The sequence below is a fragment of the Protopterus annectens genome, chromosome 5.part0 (genome assembly GCF_019279795.1).
Source record: "Protopterus annectens isolate FY-2018-M chromosome 5.part0, PAN1.0, whole genome shotgun sequence".
Classification (NCBI taxonomy): Eukaryota; Metazoa; Chordata; order Ceratodontiformes; family Protopteridae; genus Protopterus; species Protopterus annectens.
In genome coordinates, this window is record NC_056735.1 from 1,845,536,534 (window position 1) to 1,845,556,620 (window position 20,087).

At 41.4% G+C, this 20,087-nt stretch overlaps 1 protein-coding gene across 2 annotated transcripts in view; it reads left to right on the forward strand.

Moving 5' to 3' along the window:
• The window catches only part of NEK3 (NIMA related kinase 3), a 1,322,970-nt gene that overhangs the window by 683,090 nt on the left and 619,793 nt on the right, over positions 1 to 20,087 (forward strand). The gene's annotated exons all lie outside the window — the stretch shown is intronic.

Here is a 20,087-nt window from a genome sequence, read left to right on the forward strand (position 1 = left end):
TTTAGCTTACTACTTTGGCACTGTATTTTGAACATTTGGAGTCAAAAGCTTGCTACATATATAGTAAGTGTAATAATACATTTAAGCTACCATTTTTCACTCAGTGGTTAAAGATGCATGTTTAGAAATGTGAAAAAATGTAAGACCATGAAGGACTGGACATGGACAGTAGTTGTTTGTTACAGTCCAAAAGTTTTGTTAGTCACTGCCTGTATGGTTGCTTAGGATGGGGCACTTGTTTGGTAGTTTGTAAAAAGAATGTCATCCTGTGCAAATGAAATATGCTTCATGCGTAAGATACAGTAAAAGGAGTATTTTGGAATTGAATTCAGCAGTTTGAAACTGGAATTGTATAAAGAAATGCACGCTTACAACTGTTCTTTTCTGGTTATAATTTAATTCTTTTTAAGTTATAATTTAATCAGAGTTTTTGTTTTGTGGTCATGGCTGTGAATATTGCTTAACTTGTATAATGGAAAGCATAACTTGTTAAATATAATCAGTTTAGGCCCTAGAAGGAAGGTGTCATATTAGTAGCTTGTGCAGCAAGTGGAACAACTACCCACATTTATTTGCAGCATCTCCTTCTGTTTGTAATGTGCATGCCCATTCACAAGGAACTTGTAAAGCATTTTGACATTATTGAATACAGCTGCAGTTCTCAAGTCTTGCTCAGTTGACCTGTATTATTCCATTAGTGAAACAAACAAAAAGTGTGATTTTTATTAAAATATGCACTTTATAGTTCTTCTTTCAGTCACTATATAGTTGTGCAGTTAACTTATAAGGTATTTACAGCTATTTTAAGTAGTGTAAAATTTTGCAAAGTCATGGAGAGCAATAGAAAGCAGACTGTCCTAACAAACACTTAACAAGGGTCAACTTCACTTATGCATTTGACAGTGAAAATCAAAAACTTCTGATGGATTTTTCACTAGCTACAGATAGCTTTAGTCACTCAGCCATCAGTTGGTTTCCAAACTGTCTGTCTCAAAGGACCTTCACAGTTAGATTTAACAGTATCTTCTCTTCCACTCAGTCTCATCAGGAATCACACAAGGTTCAGTTTTATGCTCCATCGTCTTCAGCCTCTTCATTAACCACTGAACTATTGACAGCACGTAATCTAGTTTACTACTTTATGCTAACAATTTATTATTTTTGAACCCGCTTCACATCAGAAATCTAGCTTAAGTAATCTGCAAATAATTCTTATCAAACTTTAACTTTGTCTATAAGCCAAACAACCTCCCCTAAATAAGAATGCAACAAGTATTGCTGTTTAGCATACAGCAAGGACTTAAAAGGCTAAATTTGCACACAAGACTCAGTCAAACAAGTATTCACCGTTAGTTCCCTGTGCCTAATGCTTGATTTTTACCTTACCATGCCAGTATTTATAAATAACTTAAAAATGAAAATCAGTTTCACCATTTTAGCTGTTCTAAAACATCCCAGTTTTCTATACCAGAAGGTAGGGCAGTTATAGGCAGCAATATGTTGTGGCCTACATCTTCTCCCCTGTGTGTCACAGAAAAAAACTCTCTGAATCATCAGCCATTTCTAATAAAATCTGTTGATGTATTCTTCTTTTACCCTACAATGAACATCCCTATCCAACTCTTAAGTGGGCAGATGGCTTCCACCACAACAAAGACCTTACCTCCTACTACTAGCACTCATTCACAAAGCACTCTGTAGGGATCACCTCCCAATACTAACATCTAGATTACTACTAGTAAGAACCTCTCATTATTAACTATACCAAACACCAACTGCACTCTTAAGCTCAAGAAGCCAGTCTTGCAAAAACCCAAGAATATCTTAACATCCACTAACTGTTTTTTTCCATTCTTGGTTCCAAGCTTTGGGACACCTTCCCCAGTAACATCAGAAATTGCCGTTCATCTAAGAAATGTAAATTGAAGTTAACTACTGCAAAATGCAGCAAAGTATTCTCTTTCTTTTACACACACTGCCATATTTTAAACATCAACAGTGATAGCCTTCCATAATAACATTTACTGTGCTATTAAGTTGTGTACATTGTTGCAGCACTTGTACAGTACTCTAGTATGTTTTACAGCTTATACACGTCATCCTACCACAATGATTTTCCTTAATATATTATGTCAGTTTATAATGTTCACTCTACTTTCAAAGGTCTCACTCCTCACCCCAAACTGTTTAGCAATTCTGGATTGTGTAAAGCTCATGTTGTTTCCTTGACTTAGCATATGATATGTGCATAGACTACTGATCATTTGACTGTACAGCATAATACTTTGTATTATGATATTTTTAATGTGTGTACATTGAAAAGGATAGGGCTGCCAGCAATGATATTAATAGTACTCAAGATTATGAGGGGGGAAAAATATATATATATGTGTGCGTATGTGTGGCTAAAGGGAGGAAGCAGTACTAAATAATAGTTTGGATATTAAAAGAAATAAAATTGACAATGTTAAACTTATTGAACAGTGAGAACTGTTAGAAAGTTCTACCCAAAGTTCGAAAGCTTGCAATCTACTTCTGTTTACAGTGGTGGCAAACAAGATCTGAGGTATGTTAGGTGACTGGGAAATTATGGGTAAAGGGAGGAGCTTGAGAGTTCAAGTGTTCTACAATCTGGAAGAAGCGTCTGAGTTGGATCCAAGGATCAGAGCCAAAGCCAATTATTGAGGAAGAATGAAAATGGACAACACAGATCAAACATTATAGTGAGTACATAACTTTTCTTTGTACCTTTTCCGTGCCTTTACTGCCCTGGTTGACATCTTCATTATTCTGTTTAAAGTTAGTAGTGTTTTTGTTTTATCTGGCTTTCTCTGCCCACCTTTTTTCCCCTTTGATAATTTATGTCTATATCCTACGAATAGGTATGTTTATTGCTTAGTGTGCTCCTACTAATTTTGGATTCCTAGGAGGTATTACTGCTATATTTCAGTCTTAAACTAAAATTGTAGGAGTTTTATCAGGTTATACAGTACATGAATAACTGTTTGGATTCTGAATGCATTTTTCACTTTTTCGGACTTACATTTGTGTTCATGTGTGTCATATTAACTGAATGTCTAAGAGTCCTGGTGGGTTTTGGTGCCAGTCATATCCTTTTTTTTGGTCATCTCATTCAAAGTCTGCTGGGAATTCTTTTGTTTAAAGCAGGCCATTTTTATTTCTTTTCATTTTTGTCTGTCTTCTGAGAAATATTTGCTTAACTTTTTTTAACAAGAAATATCTTTATTAAATTATCACATATGACATAGGCAATTATACATTTATATAAATGAAAACAAACAATACTGACATAATTTTACATACACATTATGTATCACAATCCATATTGGCATAACTTTAGCTGCAAACATTATACATCACTTATAATCTATCCTGTCAATGTCAGTCAAACATTGTATAGCTCATTCAGATCCTCCCTTCTTTTAAACCTTGTTCCTCCTATGTATGTAATATTCTTACAGTTCCATTTTTTCTATGCACCTACCCTTTTCTAAAGATCCCATTTCTAGTTTCTTTATCTCTGTTACTATATTCACTACTTCCAGAACGTTGGTGTAGACTTTGATTTCCATTTTCTAGTAATTGTTTTTTTGGCAGCCACTGTAATTAGACTCAGCAAGACCTTACTATATCTAGGCAATTCCAAATCTGTTTCAGAGCTCAAAAAATCATTTCCTTATTTACACCAATTTGCTCACCAGTATCTCTGACAGGGCAGACTGCAGGGACTCTTTAAAGTCTGTTCCAAAAAAACCACCAACTTGGAATACACACGGCAAAACAACACTTTAATAAAAAATAATAAAAATATATGTTTTATATATTTACATATATATATATATATATATATATATATATATATATATATATATATATATATATATATATATGTATATTTTTTTACTTTTTATTAAAGTGCTGTTTTGCCGTGTGTATTCCAACGAGTTGGTGGCTTTTTTGGAACATTATACTTTTATCGTTGGTTACTTTATCCAGAGTCAGGGGATTTGTGTTTGATACTCTTTAAAGTCTGCCAGCTCATTAGCACTCAGAAAATATGTTCCCAATTACCTCTTTCTTCCCCATCACACTTCTAACATTTGATGTCTACCTGAGAAAAAAAATGCTTAGGTATTTTTATACCCCAAGTAGACTTCAATGTAAACATTTCCAAGCAAAGATCCTAAATCTTCTAGACTTTGTTGCATATTTGGGAGACATACATATATCCCCCATTGTTTCTTTGTAGTAGTCCGCGGTGGTGGTGCTGCAGTAGCGTTGTCGCCTCACAATAAGACGTTGTCCTGTTCGATTCTCAGCTAGAGCATCTTCTGTGCGGAGACATGCGTGAATGGGCTTACCTTCGTTGAAGGTTGTGCGTCAGGGCAGGCAACTCGGCACATAAAAATCTACTGCCAATCATTAGCGGACCGGAGTTCTGCTGTGACGACCCCTAACTGGGAAAAGCCGAAAGTCACAACAACATATATCCTCCATTGTTTCTTTGTGAATTGCTTATCTAATCTCTTTTCACATTCCTTTCTAACTTCCTCTGATTGATTCTTATAGTTATTGTACAATATTTTGTATGCTTTACTAATTATTCCTTTTTTAACAGCAGCTTCTATTCTAGATTTTTTCTAAAAACTCTTCCAGTGCTGCTTTCTCACTTAGAATCCCCCTATTTCTTTCTCTTTGCCTCTTCTCTGATAACAGTCCTTGATAGGGAAGGCAATCTGTAGCATGCAGTCCAAATAAATTCTTGGCCTCTTCCCATTCTATTATCTTCTTCTCTAATTATTTGCTGCAAGTACCTTGGTTATTTTGACAGTTTTCTCCAATAAATTCCAACCCCGTCTTGCCTATTGCCTGCATCCCTAATTGCAGTCATCCATATTGGCAGAATCTCATTTCTCCATTCTCATGTTGGCTTAGTTCTTAGAATACTTTCTACTACTTTACAATATTCTGTATGGTTATTGTTATTTTCCTTAAGGATCTGCATCCAAAATCCCATTCTCTCCTTGTTTCTTCAGCTTCCACCGTTTCATCATCATCCCTTTCCACTTTGAATTATAGGTTTATGTTTGTGCTATATTTAGGAGCTTTAACTGTGTAGCTGGGAAAAAAACCTTCAAATCAAGTAATCCCAAATGGCCCTGTTCAATTGGAAGAATCAGCTTATTCCACTTGACTGTTGCCATCTTACCCTCCCAGATAAACTCCTTCAGCTCTTTAATTGCTTTTCACAACTTGTCCTCTGGTTGACAAAAATATGCCTGGCCTGTGTATAAAACTAAAGGGACTAAAAATATTTTAACTGATTATGTATTGCTATCCATATCCATATAATAGAGCTTCCAATTCCTCAGTTTTTGTATTATCTTTTGTTTAGTCTCTTCCCATGTATCTTTAGCTGCCACACCAGAATTCTTTTTAATCCATACTCCTAATTACTTCATTTTATCAAGTCCCCATAAATATGGATATTGCTGAACAATTTGTATTTGGATACACAGTTTATAGCTATTGCCTTTGTTTTAGTTTCATTAATTTTGTATCCAGAAAAGATTTGAAACTGTATCCAGAAAATATATGAAACTGACTCAAAATGTTCCCCAACACTGAAATGTCCTTTTCTGGTTTAATCAGGTGTAAAATAATATCATCTTCAGATAGAGCCAGCTTTTCTTGACCACCATACTAATTACATCCTTGAATTTCTAAGTCTCTTATTTTCTTTGCCAGTGGTTCTAAATATAGTGCAAACAACAAAGGGGAAAGATGACATTCCTGCCTGGTTCCTCTGTTCAAACAGAAATGATCAGATAAGAAACCACCCACTTTAATTTTCACCTCCAATCCCTCATATATCCTCCTAATCAACCTTATAATTTTATCAGGGAATGCAAATGCTTCCATTGCCCTGCTTGTAAACTCCCAGTTTACTCTGTCCAATGCTTTCCCTGCATAAAGACCAACCAACGACAGTGGTATTTTCTTACATTCAGCTTCCTCTGGATCATCAGTGTTCTGTTAATGTTGTCAAATGTTTGCCTCCCCTCCACAAAACCACATTGATCCATATCTGTCATTTTTGGCATCACCTTTGTCATTATTTTAGCAATTATAGACATAGACCCTTTGTAAGCATGGTTTAGGATTGAAATGGGCCTGTATGACGCTGGATCTGATGAGTTTTTACTCCTCTTTAGGTATTTCAGTCCCACCACTTTCTTCCAGGATGTTGGTGTTTCTCCTCCTCTTAAAATACCGTTAAACAAAACCTTCCGGATCTTTATCAGTTTTTCCCTCCTAGCTTCCAAACTTCCACAGGAGTACCATCTATTCCTCTGGACTTTCCTGTGGACTGGTTATCCATCACTATTTTTATCTCATCTCCTCGTATCCCCACTTTAAGTAATTGAGCCTCATCTACCTCTAACCTCGGCATACTTAATTCTTCCATAAACATTTCCATTTGTACCTTTTCTTGATCTCCATGTTTCTCTGCTTTATACAGACTTTCATAAAATTTCCAAAGTATTTCTAGTACTTCCACAGGATCTCGTTATCTTCTTGTTATAGGCTCCCTAAGCTTGGTGACAGCCCTTAAATATTTCTTTCACCTTTTGGTATTTGTAGATATTGGTGTTTGTCTGTGATCACTTATTTTCCTTGATTTTGTTCTCAGGGTATGCTTTTTATTTTTCTGTTTGATTCACTCACTAGCCTGGTTCAGTCTTCATTGTCATTTGTAGTCGTTTCTCACTTGGTGTCTTGGGCACTTTGGTGCAGTAAGACTTCTAGTCCTACTTTAGTTTTGTTCCTTTGACTCTACTGTTAAAGATTAGGAAAACAAATTATCTGAAGTTGTCAATTTTCAAGAAATCCTCAATGGATGGATTCAGTTCTGATCCCTTGGAACCGACTCGGTCACTTGCTAAAGCTCAGACACCTAAAACTCTCAAGCTTCCACCTTTACCCATAATACACCTGGTTGAATACCCCAGTTCTTGTTTGCCACTATCAGCTTCAGATGTGGTTCTGCCTTCACTCTCGAGCTTTCTTCAGAAAAGTGAACTTTTGGATATTTTTTCTTATTTTTCTCCCTTTCCTTTTTAGTCCTATCGCATCTTTCCTGCTTTTGTCATGGCAAAGTTAGAGAGAGAGAGACAAAGTCCCTGCTGGTTTTAAAAGGTGTGTGAACTGCTCTCACAACACAAGATTCATTATTCAGATCAGCACTCACTTTGTATGTTTTGTTTAGGTCCACACCACTTGCAAGAAGATTGCTCCATCTGCCACTCCTTTAGTGACAGGGCTCTAGTGGAGCACAGAAATAAGTTGAGTTTGAAATGTTTACTCCCCTCCTTCTTTGGTGAAGCTATCTCTGGTTCACCCTCAAAAGATTCTGCAAAATCAGAATCAAAATCTAAATCTTCTAGGTCCAGTCCTGCTTCGTCCTCCCCTTCTTTGAGATTCTCAGAGGCAAAAAAAGCTAACTCCTCTGTGCCAGTACCTTCCTCTGCTCCGAGCATGAAGAAACTAAAACTGTTAGTTCCACCTGCTATGCTGGAATCCACAGCTAAACAGACAGCTCTGTCAGTTTCTTCAGCCCCCGTCTTTAGAAGAAGTAATGCCTTCGACACCATCTGCTTTTGTGCCGACTAGGGAATTTATAACTATATCAATTGACACTTTTCCGAATTGACTGCCATCCCCCTTCCTGGATTGAACTTCTTCACCAGCCAAGTCTACTCATTCTCCCAGAAGCTTTACAGAAGAAGAGCTGAAAGCAGTGGTGAGAAAGATTCTGTTGCAGCAAGGAGTCACTGGGACCTCTAGGCCTCCTACCCTGTTGGGACAGGGACCTTCTGCCTCCACCCCTCCAAGCACATTTCCTCATCAGAATTCTACTGCAAGTTCAGGGACCTTGGTTCAGAGTCGCCCGGCACCAACTGCATTGGCTGCAAAGTGGTTCTCTTCTTCAGTGCAAATTGTGACTTTGAGTTCTTCGGCTTGGTCAGAACTGGAGACCTTCTGGAGCCGTACCTCTCCTGCCAGTTCCTAGGAGTTTGATTTGCCCCAAATTTTTTTTGGAGTCTTTCTTCATTGGAGCCTCGGCACTGATCAGCTCAATTCTGGCTTCTGCTGTGAGAGATGTCTGGCCCGGTTGGTGGGGGGGACTGTGGTACTGACCGCTGTTCTTTCAGCCCCGGTTGGGGGGGAGACTGTGGTACTGACCGCTGTTCTTTCAGTCCTGGACTCCCTTCCTGTCACTAGTGGATCACTTTTTGATGCAGTGGAGAGGGCCTTGTCTTTTTCAAGACACCAGTCAGTCCTTCCCTCCTTGGAACAACCTGCCAAGTTACTCCTTGCTTCAACGCCTCGCCCACTTCCTCCAGCTTGACAGTGGGTATCAAGGGCTCAGGGTACCCCGTATTTGGGAACATCTTCTTCCAACACCTCCCCAGAGCTCCCCACTGAGGAAGTTCCTTGGAAGAAGAAGTGTAAGAGGAAACATATTGATTCCCCTGAAGAATCATGCACTGAAGACACAGATTTTGATGATGGCGAAAGATCCCCACGATCGCCTTCTGAAGATGTCTCCTTTGGAGACATCCTGGAAATTTTGAAACAGAGAGGTGGTTGGCAGTCCAACAATCCTACGTCGGAAGAATCTGTGTACCTGCAGGCCTTTGGTACCTGACCATTTACTTCCTAGGTGACCCTGCCCACTGATGAGCTCATTGAGTTGAAAGCCTCTGACACTATTGGGAGACCAGACAAAATTATTACATCACCCTCAGGCAAACCCTTCTGGGCCAAGGGCTTACCAGTAGATGCCCTGGTCATGGCAGCAGCCAGCAAAAAGGAACTGGCAGATGAGAGCTCCAATATTCATTCTTCTAACAAGGAGTCCAGGTTGATGGATAGACTAGGGAAGCAAATTTATGCCTCATCGACCTTTTGGCTACAGTCTTTGAAATGTCTGGCACATTTTACAGTGTTGCAGAGGGATGTGATTAAAGAACTTTCAGATACTGTCTCAAGAGCCATTACTGGCCACCCTGACTTTCATTTCCAACTCATCCATGAGGCTCATCTCACATGCAGCTGAAGGGATATCAAGAGCCATTGGTTCAGGCATAACTTTGAGTCACTCCTGGATGCGTTTGGATGCGTGAGTCACTCCTGGATGCGCTTGGATGCGTTTGTATGACTTCATGGAACCCTTCAAGTCTACTTTTGTCAATGCTCCTTTTGACAACACCTCTTTATTTGGGCCCAAAGTGAGAGAGACACTCACTAGGTGTGAGAAGGATGGAAAGACTTTCTGCAGTGGGTGTATGTTGTTCCACCCCTTAGAGACCCTTTTCGAGGAACCAACGTACTGGTGGAAAAATGTGGTTCAAAAAGTCCCAAGAGTCATTTCCTGACACACACAGTGACAGCTCCCCCAAGGGAGAAGGTGGAGCTCCAATGGAATATGCTGTCCTCGCAACAGAGGGGGGGGGGGGTCCGCAAAACCAGGGTTTCTGAGATTCTTTCTTTGGTAAACCCTTTCAGTGCTCCTGAACGGAGGCCCAGTTGATTTCTTCTGAAGGCAGTTAGGGGTTGTTTTTCATTGCACCAGAGAGCCTGGCTACAGATTGCTTCTGACAAATGGGTGCAGAGAATTATATCCAGAGGTTATATTATACCCTTTTCAACCAATCCATCCTCCTACAAAAAATCCTGGCTGTTCCACCCAATCAAAGGGATCAAGCAGCCCTAGAAATGCAAAAGCTGCTAAAAAAGCAAGTCATCCAAGAAGTCCCCCAGACCAGATAGGATCCATAATTTACTCAAGATTCTTTTTAGTGCCAAAAAAGACAGGTGACTGGAGACCTATTCTAGATCTCAGCAAATTAAACAAATTGGTTTGTCGAACCAAATTCTGGATGGTCACAGTTCAGTCCATTCTTCCATTTTTGGAAAAGGACAACTGGATGTGCTCCACAGATCTCAAAGACGTGTACTATCATATAAAAATGCACAGGTGGTCCAGGAGGTTCTTATAGATGTTCTTCGTGTTTCACTGTTGCAGTCATTACATTTGGGTAATCTGCTGGCAAGTTGCCCTCAGTCGGCCTGATTAACAAAGCCTTGGGTCCTGCGTCGGTTGCTGTCCCTTCTTCCATGACGTCAGGTCATCGGGTTTAAAACATGCAGCCGATGCCATTACATCAGTCTTTCGTGCCACACGGTGCCTGAAGCAGAAGCAGTTCACAAGTGCCGGTCGGCCGACTCCTGAAATTTTTGTTTCTGAGTTTCAGATCCGAAGTCTTAAACTAAAAAGCTAAGTACCCCGTTGGGGAAACTTTTTCTTGCTCCTTACCGATGTCAGTAAAAGCTAATAATTGCATTACTTGTGGGAAGCACATACCTCATAAGGATTTTCATTTGTACTGTATTCCTTGCCTAGGCCCTGACCACAACGTACCTTGCTGTCGGTTTTGTGCTTTATTTAATCAACACAGTATACATTTTTGCTTCTAAATATTTTGGCTCACGCTTTAATTATCCAGAAATGTCGTTGGTTAGCAATTCGACTACCGGAATACCTAAAAAATGCAAAGAAAATGACAAGAGACAGGTCTTTGAGGTATAAAACTGCCAATGACACTTCTAAGCCAGTCGCCAGTTCGCCGGTACTCAGTGAGGCGCTTTCGCATCCCCTGATACCCGCTACTTCTGATTCTCAGGACTCTACTGAGACCCATTCGGAGTCCGGTATGCCGTGAGATGTTTCAATTATGGAACCCATGGATGTCTCTACCTTAGATGGGTCCAGAGCCGCTGTGCAGGCACTGGCTTCTGAGGATGTTTTCAGGCCTACAGATTTGTATATTAGACCGACGCCATCTTCAAAACTAAGGCCAAAATCTTGACCTATGCCTAAAAAAACGATGCCTGGGCCACATGTGCAGGCCCCTATGCCTAAAAAACAAATGATCGAAATGGCTGAAGATTTAATTACTTTGATCAGGGGTAGCCAACCCCCCCCCCCCCTTCTAAGAGGCCTAACCAAGACATTGATTATGAATCTTCTGAACAGGATTCTATTTCTTCTGACTCTTCTAATGACCAGGAATTGTCTATACCTACTTATGAGGACTCTGATGCAGAAGATTCCATTCCTTCTGCTTCTCTCCCAGAGGATTTTTTTTTTGGGGGGAAACTTTACATACCTTAAGGGAACATTTCCACTGGGAAAGTCAGGATTTCTCTGAATCTAAAAAGAGACATGGATTTTCTTCTTCCTCCTCAGCATAGGCCTCTGGCTATACCTCCTGTTCTAGACATTGTTGATGATGTTTTTTCAGAATCTGGTATGGCTCCTGATTCCCTTCCTCCGGCTCCTTGTAAGCCAGACTGATACTACAGGGTTCCTGACTCCCACAAATTTCTTTTCAAAAATCGTGTTGCAGATCCTGAAACCATTTCTCAGGGTACCAGGGGCATTAAGGCTTCTACTGCTAAAAATCCTACCCCTTCTGATAGAGATTCCAGGGTGCTGGATAAATGGGGTAAGAAGGTTTACCCTTCTGCAACCTTGGCAATCAGGGCTTTAAACTGTCAATTTCATATGCTAAAATATCAACAGCATATCATGGGACTGCTTAAACAGAAAATGATGTTAATTTCTGACTGTGTGGAAAACAAAAGATTTACAGGATTTATTGCATTCAGCTGAACAAGTTGGAAAATATATTTTGCAATGTGGTTTTGATTCTTTGGAGACCTCTTGCAAGGCTGCTGTAACTGGGTCTGTGCTAAGAAGGCATGCTTGGCTCAAAGAGCAAAATCTACCTGATCATGTTAAAGCAAAATTGTTGGATGCTCCTTTACAACAGGACCATCTCTTTGGTAATAAGGCTGAAGAAGTTTTAAAAATGATCAAATATAAAGCTAAATCTATGCAAACTGTGAAAGATTTCTTACAAGTGCAACCTCCAAGATTTAGTAGGCACTGGCCTACTAAGAACTGGTCCTTTCCAGTTTCTTCAAGAGCCACTCAAGTCAAACCCAGACATTCCAAAGGCTCCAGGTTTCAGTCACAAGGGACTTTCAGAACAAAACAGTGGGGTGCTTCCTCTTCCAAATCTGGAAACAACAAGACACCTCCCTATGGCAAGCAGTCTCAATGACTTCCCTTTACACTTACCAAACACTTACCTTTTAGCCGCCCCTTTGGGGGAAAAACGTACTCTTCATGCAAGAAACTGGCAACTTATAACCCAGGACAAATGGGTTTTAAATATAGTATCCCAGGGTACATATTTCATTTCCACACATTGCCAGTTCCAAACGGATGGCCAGACCTGCCCCCAAATCAGTGGGCAGAGGCCCAGAAACAAGTACTTTCCCTCATGAGCATGGGGGCTATTCAAACCAGTACCAGAAGAGGAAAAGGGACAAGGTTTCTATTAAAGACTTTTCTTGGTACCCAGAAAAGACAAATCATAGTGTCCAATTCTGGACTTATCTACTCTAAACACCTTTCTGGACATTCCAAAATTCAAGATGCTGACTCTTCACCAGTTACTTCCTATGCTAGGCAAAGATGCGTGGTTGGCAACTCTAGATTTAAAAGAGGCTTACCTGCATATCCCAATCAGGGAATCTTGCAGAAGATAACCTCCGCTTCAAAGCAGGCTACTTGCATTACCAGTTCTCTGCACTGCCCTTTGGCTTATCTACTGTGCCCAGGGTCTTTACAAAGTGCCTGGCTCCAGTAATTGCATTTTGCAGGCAAAGAGATATTCAAATATTGATTGTCTAATTCAGGCAGAGAACAAGGACACTCTTCTAAACCACCTGACATTTGTAAAAAGGGTTCTAACTTGTCTAGGGTACACTATAAACGAAAAGAAATCACAACTGGTACCCTCTCAAAAAATGACATTCCTGGGTGCAAGCTTGAATACAACTGCCCAGATGGCTTTCCTTAGCCAGAGAAGCAAATTCATTTGGTGACTTACTTCAAACAGGTCGCCACAAAAACCCTGCTTTCTGTAAGGCAAATACTGCAAGCCTTGGGGTTCAAGGCCTCCTGCATTCTTCTAATTCCATATGCAAGACTGCATATGTGGAAACTTCAGTGGTACTTAAAAAGTCTATGGAGTCAGCATTGTCACAGCCTGGAAACAATGATTCCTTGCCTGCAACTAGAGTTCCTATGGTGGGCAGAGGCCTGCCACCAAAACAAGGGACTGTCATTCACACCACCGCCTGCCACCCAAACCCTAACTACAGACGCACCAGACTATGCGTGGGGGGCACATCTGGCAGGGAAGTGCATTCAGGGCAATTGGAGCCCAAATCAAATGCACCTTCATATCAATCAAAAAGAAATGCTAGCCATACAGAATGCACTGACAGCCTTCAAGGACTACCTTCATTCAAGACAATTAATGATAAAGACAGACAACACCATGGTTATGTGGTACATACGCAGGGGGGTACACACTCCTACCCCCTTTGCAGACTAGCCATGGCATTGTGGAACACGGCCTTGACCTGTCAAGTACAACTACAAGCTCAATTCCTGCCAGGAAAGCAGAATACTCTGGCAGACAATCTAAGCAGAAATCTCATGGACCCACATGAATGGAAACTGGAGCCATGGATTTTCAACATGTTGACACGCAAATGGGGGAGCCCAGACATAGATATTTTTGCCTCACCCCACAACTATCAGTTGGACAAATTTTGCACAAGAACTCATCACAAAAAAGCCTGGAAAGTGGATGCTCTATCCTTCAGCTGGAAAAAGCTATCAATCTATGCCTTTCCTGCACTGCCTCTGCTCTCCAAAGTTCTACTAAAAGTCAAACAGGACAAACCAAAAATGATTTTGATTGCTCCAGACTGGCCTCGCCAACACTGGTACCCTCTCCTGCGCAATGTGTCACACCTTTCACCGTGGCACCTGCCTCAGACACCTTACTTACTATCTCAGCAGAACAACCAAATTCTGCACACGCAGCTCCAAACTTTGAATCTTGCAGCGTGGCTAATCACCTAAATTCACCCTTAGCATCCCTCAGCAAACCTGTGATGGATGTCATTTTGGAGGCGAGAAGGTCTAGTACTAGAAAATCTTATGCTGATAAATGGAAAAGATTCTGTGTCTGGAATCAATCTCAAGGGATAAGCACAGCAGTGCCCAACATTACTCCGATTTTACAATACTTGACTGAGATGCTTCACAAGGGCCTGTCTTTTTCTTCCATAAAAATCCATGCCTCAGCCATTTCAGCTCATTACAACACAGAACCTCCCCTCTTCTCTCATCCTCTGCTAAAGCAGTATCTCAGAGGGGCCAAAAACGTAAGACCACCCAGGAGAGCTCCAACCCCTGCCTGGGACCTCAATTTTGTATTGGAAAAGCTCACTTTCCCTCCTTTCGAGCCAGCTGCTACTGCAGACTTAAAATTTCTCTCCTGCAAAACAGCTTTCCTTTTAACAGTCACTTCAGCTAGAAGGATTTCCGAATTACAGGCCCTTATGGCAGTGGAGCCTTTCATCATTTTTCATGCGGACAGGGTTTCTCTCAGGACCAATCCATCCTTCATGCCTAAGGTGGTATCCAGTGTGGCTCTTAATCAGACCATTCATTTGCCAACTTTCTTTCCAAAGCCACAGAACAAGGGGGAGCGGATTCTGCATTCATTGGATGTACACAGACAACTTAGATTTTACTTAAACAGGACAAAATCTCAAAGAAAATCTGAACAACTGCTGGTGGCATTTGCTGCAGGGGCAGAGGGAAAGGCTGTTTCAAAGCAAACCGTTTCCAAATGGATAAGCCATTGTATTCGTTTCTGCTATATGCACCATGGAAAAACTGTCCCCCAGGGGATCAGATCCCATTCCACCAGGGCTGCATCTACTTCTACAGCCTTTCTCAGAGGTGTTTTTACCAGGGACATTCTAGAAGCTGCTACCTGGAGCTCAGTTCATACATTCACCAAACATTACCATTTAACACTTTTCTCTAAATCCAGAGCTGGCTTTGCCACTGCTGTCCTGTAGGGCCTTATAGCTGGTCCTAATGTTGTATAATTCCCTCCACCCAATCATAGCTTTGGGAATCTACCCAAATGTAATGACTGCAACAGTGAAACATGAAGAACGTAGTACAGTTGTGTACACTTACCATAAATGTAGATGTTTGAGTGTATTCACTGTTGCAGTCCTGGTTACCCTCCCTCCAGCCCCCTATTTTATCTCTTGCTATACCTCTACTTTCTTTCACTATGCTTAAAAGCCTTTTTGGTGTATTTGCTTTTGGGATTGGAGGTATATTTTTTATGTTTTTTAATTTTATTTGCTCCCCATTTGGGAGGCACCTGACATCTGGGGCAAGAAAAACTGATGTAATGGCGTCGGCTGTATGTTTTATACCCCTGACGACCTGACGTCATGGAAGAAGGGACAGCAACCGATGCAGGACCCAAGACTTTGTTAATCAGGCTGACTGAGGGCAACCTGCCAGCAGATTACCCAAATGTAATGACTGCAACAGTGAATACACTCAAACACGTACATTTATGGTAAGTGTACACAACTGTACTTTCTGGCTGGGGGCCAGTCACTTCCAGTTCAGAATACTGCCCTTTGTTCTCACCACAACCCCCAGGATGTTCACCAAATGCGTGGCAGTAGTAGCAGCTTAATTGAGACTGCACGGATTCCTTGTATCCATATCTAGATGACTGGCTTATCACTGCCACAATCAGGCATCAACTCATAGAAGCCAGACAAAAGGTCCTTCAAATGGGCTCCTCTTTGGGAATAACACTCAACTATGAAAAATGTCATCTGGAGTCTACTCAAGCCCTAGAATTCATAGGCACTGTGTTAAATACAAAAAACCCCATAGCCTCTCTTCCTCCACAAAGATTACTGACAGTTCAAAGACAAGTCTCGACTATAATCAGCAGAAGCAAAGAGCCTGCCAAATTAGTCCTCCAAACACTAGGCTCCTTGGAGGCATCAATAACTCTTGTACCCCGGCCAGGTACCGTATGCAAATTCTACAGTGGTTGCTTATGGCACAGTGGTTGACTTTCCTATCCCATGTCCACTCCAGTTTCCATCACCAATGTTTGCAAGAAAGATTTAATGTGGTGGACTTGTTCAGAGCAGATTCTATGAGGACGTCCATTTTCTCTCCCCAGCCCAAGGCCACAATGACCACAAATGCCTCCCTGCTTGGGTGGGGGGAGCATTGCAGTGGAAAGATGGTCCAAGGCACCTGGTCCCTGATAGAGGCCTCATTGCACGTCAGTGTTCTAGAGATGAGAGCAGTGCTTTTGGCATTGCAAGTGCTTCAGGATGCTCTCCTATCCAGAACTATTGTGGTTCAAAAAGACAATATGTCAGTAGTCTGGTATATCAACAAACAAGGAGGAATCAGGTCTTACCCACCATGTCAAGAACCCCTATGAGTGTGGCAATGGGCGATCTCATCAAACTGCTTTCTCATAGCAGCACACATTCCAGGGAAGTCCTATGTGATAGTAGACAAATTAAGCAGGTCCATTCTCCTACCTCACGAGTGGTCCCTCAGAGAGTGTTGGAGAAAATTTTCTGGTCATGGACCAGCCTTGCTGCAGTCTTTTTGCCTCTCCCCTAAACAACAAATACAGGAGCTGTTTTGCCCTACTCCATCCAGTGGGGAAAGTCCTGAGGGATGCTGTTCTACACGTTTGGTCCCCCAGTCTCCTTTATGCATTTCCACCAATACCTTTGATTCCCAGTTTTTTTTTAGAAAGCCATCAGGTTGAAGAACAAAATTATCCTCATAGCCCCTTTTTGAACTCGACAGATTTGGTTCCCTTTCCTTTGGCCTCACTTAATCAACCTTGAATCCTGGATCCAATTCCAGATCTTCTCTCTCATCCAACAGACATGGTTCACCCCGATATTCACAGTCTCAAGCTGACTGCTTGGTTTCTCCACTTCCAGTAGTAGCCAGACAACATAGGTTCATAGGTTGGTACTAGGCTATTGGCCCTAGGGTCTATACAAGCGTAGCCATAACAATTCCCTGGATATTTCTTCACACAATATTTACTTCCCTGGACTCCTGTCTAGCAGGGCGACTGACGTGATATCTGGGGTGAATTTCCTGTCTGCCATCCAATCATCAAGGTTCCTTTTGAAGAGGGCCAAGGAGGCGCTCTGCTTGACATGTATGGGCAGTCTATTCCAGAGTATGGGGAGTCTCCCCTGGTGGGACAATGGATTAGTTGATCCAGGGCATTGGAACTAATGAATTCCAAGAACCGTTGGGAAAAGGTGTTGGTACCCGAGTAGTTTTCTCAGTTAATGACAGGGTAGTTGAAATCACCCAGTATTAGGGTGTTTGGTTGTATCTTAATCTTTTCCAGTATGTTTAGAAAGGTGTAGTGAGAATCTTGAGGCATGGTGGGGGATCTGTAACAAGCTATAATTTGGATTGCAGTCTTACCTAGTGTTAGTTGCACCTGGAGAATTTCAGATGCATTGTGTTGGGTAACTAGCCTGGAGGTGTGACTATCCTTGGTGAATATGGACACTCCTCCACCTTTAGTGTTTCTGTCTTGGTTAGGTAGCTGGAAAGTGTGGTAAGAGTTTTAGCCTGGTATTGCAGGGGTGCTCTCTGAAACCTTGAACCAGGTCTCAGTTACTGCACAGATATTGATGTTCTCCATTTTTAGGAGTATCTTGAGCGAGTGCATTTTGAGGTTTAGACTTCTAGTATTGAGTAGCATTACCATCGGATTTTCCATGCTTGTGTCTGTTAAGAAGGTGGTTTCGTCCTTTGAACCTTGCCTAAAAAAGGCACTATAGGGGTGGCAAGAGCTTTAGCCAGCAACCTGAATCCCAGGGGCGACAGGTACAGACCATCTCTGGCAAAGCTTTGTGGTTTGTTGACTATGTCATCCCAGGCAGACAGATACTGGATCCCCTTTGAATGACACCAGAAGCTTAGCCAATTGTTGAAGTCAATCATTTTGTCCTTATACTGTGGTATCATTCTGGGCTTAGGCAGGATGTGACTCAGGGCTTGGGTCATACTGGCCTGGGCCACATGATCCGAGAGCTCTTCCATGTCTGTCCATGTAGTCCAGGGAGGTACATCTCAAGTCATTCACTCCCAACATGGACAATGACAGAGTCGTATTTGTACTTGTTGTGGAGTGACTTGAGTGCATGCGTTATGTGGCAGATCCTGGCACCTGACAGGCGGCTGACTGAAATTTTCTCCTTGTTCAGTCTGGTGAGTGGGACATCAGTATGCCTGACTAGGCTCTCATCTTCTGTTTGATATATACTACTATCCTCTCATAAGCCATCCACACAAAAACTGTATTATATTAAATGGAAAAAGTTTGTGCATTGGGCTGTACAGAACAATATTGACCCCCCTTTCAGCCCCAATTCATGAAATACTTAGATTCTTAGATTGCTTTTTAATAAGGGCCTCTGCTTCCAGCATAAAAGTCCAACTAGCAGCCATCTCCAGCTTCCATGCTGGCTTCCAAGAGTGTTCAGTAACATCTCTCAAACTCTGTAAGTCCTTCTTAAAGGGGGTACTATTATGTTGCGACCTCCCTTCAAATACCCTTCTCCCCCTTGGGAACTCAACTTACTGTTACAAGCAATCACCCAGCAACTGTTTGAACCAGGCCATGATTGTGATATTAAGTTCCTTTCCTGGAAGACTATTCTGTTGGTGGCACTCACTTCTGCTAGAAGAATTTCAGATATTCAAGCACTATCCTCTCCTCTAAAGCCCCATATCTAGTCTTTCACTTGGATAGAGTACCACTGAGAACCAACCTTTCCTTCCTGCCAAAAGTGTTTTCTGAGAACAATATAAATCAATGTATTAACGTGCCAGCATTTTTCCCAAACTATTCTGACAATTTATTATTATTTATTTATTTACATTTGTTGACTGGGAGAGTCCGACTGGACACAGGTCCGTTTTCAGTGGAGGCCCGGGGAGAAAAGCTCCACATTGTGTATTACTTGCATTATATAGTTAAAAAACATAGCATTTAAATATAGACATTATTCCAGCTAAGGACGCAAGACGAGAATAAAACATAGATGCAAAACAGCTGTAGAACATAGTACAATTTTAAAATACGGTAACATATACTAAACATGGTTACAAATGTAGTTGAGATTCATCAGTGAACAATTGATCCAATCTGTTTTTGAGGTACATAACAGCCATTAGCAGTTGTTGCTACAAGAAGTTAGTATTATGTGGTAGGTAGCTGGGAACTTGAGTAGCCAAGCTTGCTAAGAGTAGGTTGGAGGGTATTATTTACATTCTTTGGATGTACATAGACAATTACGTTTCTACTTACACAGGACAAAAAGACTTCAGAAAATTGGACCAGCTTTTTATCTCCTCCTCATATTCCAAATTAGGAAGAGCTGTATCCTAAGTTACTTTAGCGAAATGGCTGGCTAACTGTATTTCCTTTTACTACTCCAAGTCAGTGTTACACTTTCAAACCCCCTTAAGGCTCATTCTACAAGGGCTGTAGCTACTTCAGCTGTTTTTCACGCTAGAGCATCCATGGCAGACATATGTGCAGCAGCAACATGGGCTAAACCCCATACTTGTATTACTCATTACAAATTTGATTTGGTCTCCAGGGGTAGAGCATCATTTGGCTCAGTGGTGCTTCAGAACACCCTTCCTTAGTCTATCTGGGAAACAAGGTAGCTGGGGACTCTGGCCCATCCATTGAGGATTACATGAAAACTGACAACTTCAGATAAAGAAGTTGTGTACTTACCATAACGTTCCATCTGAGTTGTTGATTTTCATGTATCCTCAACTTCCCACCCTCCAACCCCCTACCAATTTCCTTTGGAAGGACGAGTGGTCTCTACCCTCTTTCACAATCGTGTTTGTTTTTGTTACACTGGTGAAGGACCCAGACATAGTCTCCATTGGGTATATGGAAAGTGTGCAGATGTTATTTGGCTTGTGCTTGCTG